Source organism: Stenella coeruleoalba, assembly GCF_951394435.1.
Source record: "Stenella coeruleoalba genome assembly, chromosome: 1".
Lineage (NCBI taxonomy): Eukaryota > Metazoa > Chordata > Mammalia > Artiodactyla > Delphinidae > Stenella > Stenella coeruleoalba.
The window spans coordinates 95416189-95422188 of NC_137169.1; the positions used below are offsets into that span (position 1 = coordinate 95416189).

The following is a 6000-nucleotide window of genomic DNA, read 5'->3' on the forward strand; positions in this document are numbered from 1 at the left end:
AATAATCAGCGCAGTCAGCCGCCCTCCCGCCCCACAGCAGCAGCGAGGTGGGCACCAACCCTGCGCTGGCTTACTGGTCAGGGGCGGGCGGTGCCAGGGCGAGGGCCGTCGCTCGGCCCCCGGAGCCGGGTTGGCAGCGAGAGAAAGGTGTGGTTCAGGAGCGGCGGCTTCCCGTCGGGGCCTGGCCCCCATCCGTCGGCGCCGGGGCCTCACCCACGACCCCAGTCGCCACCCAGTCAGCACCCAAGCCTACCCAAGACCCTTCTCCGGGGCCGCGAACGCCGCCCTTGGGGGTCGCCACGGTCGCAGCCCTGTCAAGTCGTGACAGGCGGTGACGGGTGACCATGGCAACCCGCGGTGTGCAGCGCGGCCCGACCCCGCCTCCGCCTCCCGAAGTCGCTCACCTGAGGGCTCCGGGACGAGCCCGGAGAAATCGCGGAGGAGAAAGCGGCGCGGAGGCCGGAGGACGGGGCCCCCAAGCGGCGGGCTCTGGGCTGGAAAGGGAGTGTGAGGGCGGCGGTCTGGGCTCGACGTCGGTCCTGCCTCCAGCCGCCCGCGCGTCAATCCATCTGCTCGTCAGTCTGTCTTTCCTCCCGTCTCCTCCTCCCGGGCCGGCGACCGTCAGCTCAGCCTCTCACACACTGCGGTTGTCAAGCGGCGCTGCAGCCGAGCACCAGCCCCGAGCCGCAGCCAATCGCCGCGCTTCCCCGAGGAGCCTCAGGACCCCGCCGAGCGGGGCGGCCAGGCAGGTGCCTGCGTCGAAGGGAGAGTCGGCTGGGCGGGCGCCAGCCCGGGGCAAGGTGGGGACTGGTCTGGTGGACCGGCTCCCCGCTAGCGCTCCAAGGACCAGCTGGACTAGAAGGAAAAGCCGGCGCGGCGACTGCGTGAGAGACCAGCAGCCGGCACGCAGACCCTCTGGTGGCTGATGACCCCGCGTCCCGAAATAGGGCGGAGGGAGTTGTCTCCTCCGAATCGAGAGTCGTCTGCGCATTAGAAGTGACTCTTAAGACTCCTCGCTGTTGATCTATTAATAAGGGATAACGAAATAAATCTCGCCATCTTCTCCGCTCTGCTTTTCCCGGTTCCACTTCCTTCCTGAAGACTCCAGCAGTTTAATTCCCCCTTCTTGATGCTTGAAGTATTTTTGTTATTTAACACTTAACACATTCACTGTTTTCCATCACCCGTTTTGGTTGTAAGCCCCATGACAAAAGACTTCACTAGTTCCCACCCTATCGGTGCAGCAGCATTCCACAAATATACCTGATGCTCAACCGAGCTGAATTAAGCATTCAGGGGTAAAACCATGTAGAGCTAACGAAAGAATACAGGACACAAACCTGTAAGAACTTGGTCCTCACAAAGGCTAAAAGCCAAGAGTAAGTGGGGCCTCCCAAAGTGAGGGAAATGTGGCAAAAGGGACTGGTAATAAACATCAGAAACATTTCTGGAAAGGAAGAATTTGACCCAATTCAAGATAAAAGAAGCTATAGCTTGAGGAAAAGGTTCTAAGAAAAACATTTACAAATTGATGGAAAACAATTTAAGCACAGAAGCTTAACTGCAAAACTTCAATTGCCTAGCCCTGATTAACTCCTGGAAGAAAGTCTTCATTAAGAACGCTCTCAGTGATAAGTGACAGAAAAATAAATGTAAACACAGGTTAATGTTACCCAGGGTCTTGATGTTAAAAATACAGCAACAACAACAAAAACTTTACAGAACGTATAAAATGAAAAAGTGGGCAAATATATCTTGGAAATAAATAGTCTATTGATTATTTTACCAGTATAGTTTACCTGACAACTCGCTTCTCAATCTTGATTCTCAAACAATAGCAGTTACAAGAACCAGCATCACTTAAATCTTCAACTAAATCTAGAAACAGTTACTAATCAGGAAGAATCTGAAAAACATTTGACCACCTAGTAGGGGCAGAGTGCTATAAAAAGGAAGAAACTGACCTTCTGGCACTAGATTGGTTTTGGTGTTCACTAACTACAAAACAAAATGCTTCACCTATATTCTCATTTAAGCCTCACAATCTCCCTTAAAGTGCCTGTTAATTATTACCATTTTAGAGATTAAGGGAAATAAATCACCCAAGGTCAAACAGCTGATAGGTAACAGAGCCAAGATTCTAACCATTCTGAATCTTAAAACCTTCTTTATCTACTCCACCTCACTGTGTAATAACTGGAAATTTTAGCTTGAAGAAAACGGACTTTATTCTGACAAGGCAGAGGGAATAAGAGGTCTTATTCATGTTTATATCCCTCATGCCCTAGGGCATAGTGTTATTTGCATCTAAGTTTTCAGTAAATAGTAATCAGAATTATTGGAAGCAGATGCACAACCATTATATTTCCAGAAAAGGGGGATGAGAGGAGGAAAAGAACCAGGCACTGAAATACAAGACATCTGGTACATCTTATCACTTGTACACTGATAAATGCATTGACTATGTATTTGCTTCCTAATGTAACATCAAGTTTTACACTACAACCTTAATAGCTGTTAGTCTAAGATATCACCTTTCCTTCTACACTCAGCCACACTGGTTAAGATTAGATCTTCTTGTCTTTCACTCTAGTTGCTGTAAAGCAGAGAATTGTTCAGAAAGGACAAGCCTTTCTTAGATGAAGGGCTGTCCTCACATCCTGAGGTACTGCCTCAATCACTCACCAAATATTTAGAGTGCCTCCTCTGGATCAGTAACTAGGCTAGGTATCATTTGAAAATGCAGGTTCTAACTTGATGGAATGATTCATGGTGACTGGTGACTCAAGCCTATAGGCTAAGGTGGACCCGTTTTCATCTGATTCTCAAATCTCACTTCCAAAAGGGAGAATAAAAGGTTTTGGTGTTTCCCCAAAAGTAGAAAGGAAGCTGAGTACAAACCTAAGTAAGGAACTCTTGCCTCAAGTCGTTCAGGGGAAGATCAATGGGTATAAGGGAATTTGTTTTAAAAGCTCCACTCTCATTAGAATGCATACTCATAAATATACACACCAAAGAGCTGTGTGTTTCAGAGCCAGCAGTGCTCTGGCTCTGGGAAAACAAAGTACCACCACGGCTGCTTCTCCTTCAAACAGGGTCAAGGATTATGAAGGTAGAATACTGGGTCTACCAGAGCTCCTCTCCACACCCCTAAATAAAAGCTTAAATTCTATGCGGATGGTTGAACCTAGTAAAGAAACATACCTTCTTGTTTCAATGTAAAAAAGGTATGCTTTTATTTATATTAAGTAAATACCTGGATGTTATATTGAAAACAAAGTAAATAAAATAAAATACTTGTTTTGGAAAGAAATACTCAACCTATTTAAATTAAGTCATTGAAATAGTTCAACAATTTTTTAAAACTAGAAACTATGTGTTAGGAAATGTTAATAATATGTTGGTAAGGGGGAAATCTCCCCCCTATCTTTTTTGAGGTTTTTTTTGGCTGGTCTAATGATTAAATTGACACCAGACAGACTAACAGGAGAAAAAAATGAATTTAATTACCTATGTGTGGGAGTCCATAAGAATATGAGGCCCTAAACCAAATTAGGCAATTGAGGCTTACATGCCATCTGAGAAAAGGAGAAGGGGTTAGGGATTTGGGACTCCAAAGGGGAGGAAAACACTTTACAGGATGGGAAAATGTTTGGTAAACAAATGTTTGCTGGGCTACGCAGAGACAATGGGACACAAAGAAGACACTGGTCTCCAGGCCCTGAAGAGTTCCCCTTACCACTCTTAGCCCATATTCTGTGTAGGTATCTCCCGCGATGGTGCTCTTCCTGGACCAGGCCCTTTATCTAAATTCTTTTAGGCAGTTAAGGGGGAGGTAAAAAAGAAAGACTTCCTGAGTCTTTTGTTTCTTAAAAATAATCAGCATAAAATAATGCTCATGCCAAAGAGAAACATTTTAGGGAGGCAAATTTTGCTCCCCTACCGTCCCACCTTTAAAACTTCCCCCAAGAAATTTCATAGTCCAGAAGCTGAGGTGGAAGATTGTTTTATCTCACTGAACCAGTCTCTTAGTCCTGACAAAAGATTAGTTCAGTTAGACTCATTTTAGGAGAAGGTGATTCAGGTGGGCTCCCCAAAATAGGGCTGTGGTGCAAGCAAACAGGCATTTAATGAGGCATTTCTATGGGGACAAAATAAAACAATGGTTAATGACTAGAGCAGACACATAATCCCAGTTCCTGGGATCTGAAGGCAGCCAGTGGAGATTTCTAGATGTCCGGCTTAAAGCATATTCAGATGGAATAGGGCAGGCAGTGACAATTTGACAGATTTTCCTGGTTTGTCACTCAAATGTCTTTGGTGATGTTATCAGGTATACCAGTAAACTTTCTGAGTGGCCCACATAGCAAGAGGCACAAAAAAGATTGTCTAAAACATGAGCAACTGTGGTGATTTCTCTGAAGTTTACATCAAGTTTTCTAGTTTTAGTTTGCAGGGCTTCAGGAGAAAAGGCAATTCTCAATAATTCCAAATCAAAAGGATGGGAAAAAGCAGACATTAGTTCAGAGAGTTGTAGCTAGATATGAGGAAACTAGAAGAATTGAGGATCTAGTCCAGTTTATAGGTAGAAAACAAACCTCAAAGACAATGGACAGTATTAGAAGCTAATATCCACAGTGTATTATTGAAACATAAATTTTCTCTCTAAAATCATGTTTTTATAAGTTTATTTATTTATTTTGGCTGCATTGGGGCTTCGTTGCGGTGCGCGGGCTTCTCATTGCAGTGGCTTCTCTTGTTATGGAGCATGGGCTCTAGGCGCGCACGCTTCAGTAGTTGTGGCACACGGGCTCAGTAGTTGTGGCTCGAGGGCTCTAGAGCACAGGCTCAGTAGTTGTGGCACATGGGCTGAGTTGCTCGGCGAGATGTGGGATCTTCCTGGACCAGGACTCGAACCCGTGTCCCCTGCGTTGGCAGACAGATTCTTTTTTTTTTTTTTTTTTTTTTTTTTTGTGGTACGCGGGCCTCTCACTGTTGTGGCCTCTCCCTTTGCGGAGCACAGGCTCCGGACGCGCAGGCTCAGCGGCCATGGCTCACGGGCCCAGCCGCTCCACGGCATGTGGGATCCTCCTGGACCGGGGCACGAACCCATGTCCCCTGCATTGGCAGGCGGACTGTCAACCACTGTGCCACCAGGGAAGCCCGGCAGGCAGATTCTTAACCACTGCGCCACCAGGGAAGTCCCATCACCCTAATTTTTTACCAAAGGTAGTCAACTTAAGACAAATTTGTTTGCAAAATAAGTTTAGTTTCAATAAACTTGGCCTGTTTATCTACTTAAATACAGCAAGAATTGCAACTGACCATGTAGGCCCTCCTAATCTGCTTTGTTGGAACCTTTCATAAGGAATTTCAGACTGGACTTCTTTTTTTATATGTTCAGTATCAGAGAGAAAACCAAATTCTAATTTTGCACAGGCTTACTTTTGTATTAAAACTCATTTACTTAAATAAATGTATTCCAATCTTAACCAGTCCTGACCACACATAAAATTTCTTCCCAAAGATTCCTTTTTTCACAATTCTTCTATAACTTTCTATATCTATTTTAGTTTGTCTCTTGTTCTCTTTCCCATTTAGAAACAATCAGTTTTAGGACAAAGACACTTTCATTTCCATCAACAAAAATGCACCTCCATATCTCATACCTTTTCTTAACCAAAAATACATCTTATTTTTCTTGCATACAGAATTGTTTTCCTAATTATTTCTAGCAGCCTTAGTCACACATGTTAATTAGAAACCTTAATTTCTAGTGAAAATAAAGAAGTAAACAATTGTGAATGGTATTAGCATTTTGTGGCTTGGTGAATTTATAAATACCTTTTATAATTTATAGAAACATGTACCCTTGTATTTATTTTTTAACGTCTTTATTGGAGTATAATTGCTCTACAATGGTGTGTTAGTTTCTGCTTTATAACAAAGTGAATCAGCCATACATATACATATATCCCCATATCTCCTCCCTCTTGTGTC

The 6000-nt window shown here is 44.4% G+C and overlaps 1 protein-coding gene across 1 annotated transcript in view; it reads right to left on the bottom strand.

Annotated features, from left to right (window-relative positions):
• The window catches only part of WDR47 (WD repeat domain 47), a 57981-nt gene extending 57278 nt beyond the window's left edge, over window positions 1-703 (bottom strand). The window contains exon 1 of the mRNA XM_079921385.1: window positions 405-703. The gene's annotated coding sequence lies outside the window, so the exon portion shown is untranslated. The remainder of the gene's footprint in view (window positions 1-404) is intronic.
• Window positions 704-6000: the final 5297 nt, after the last annotated feature.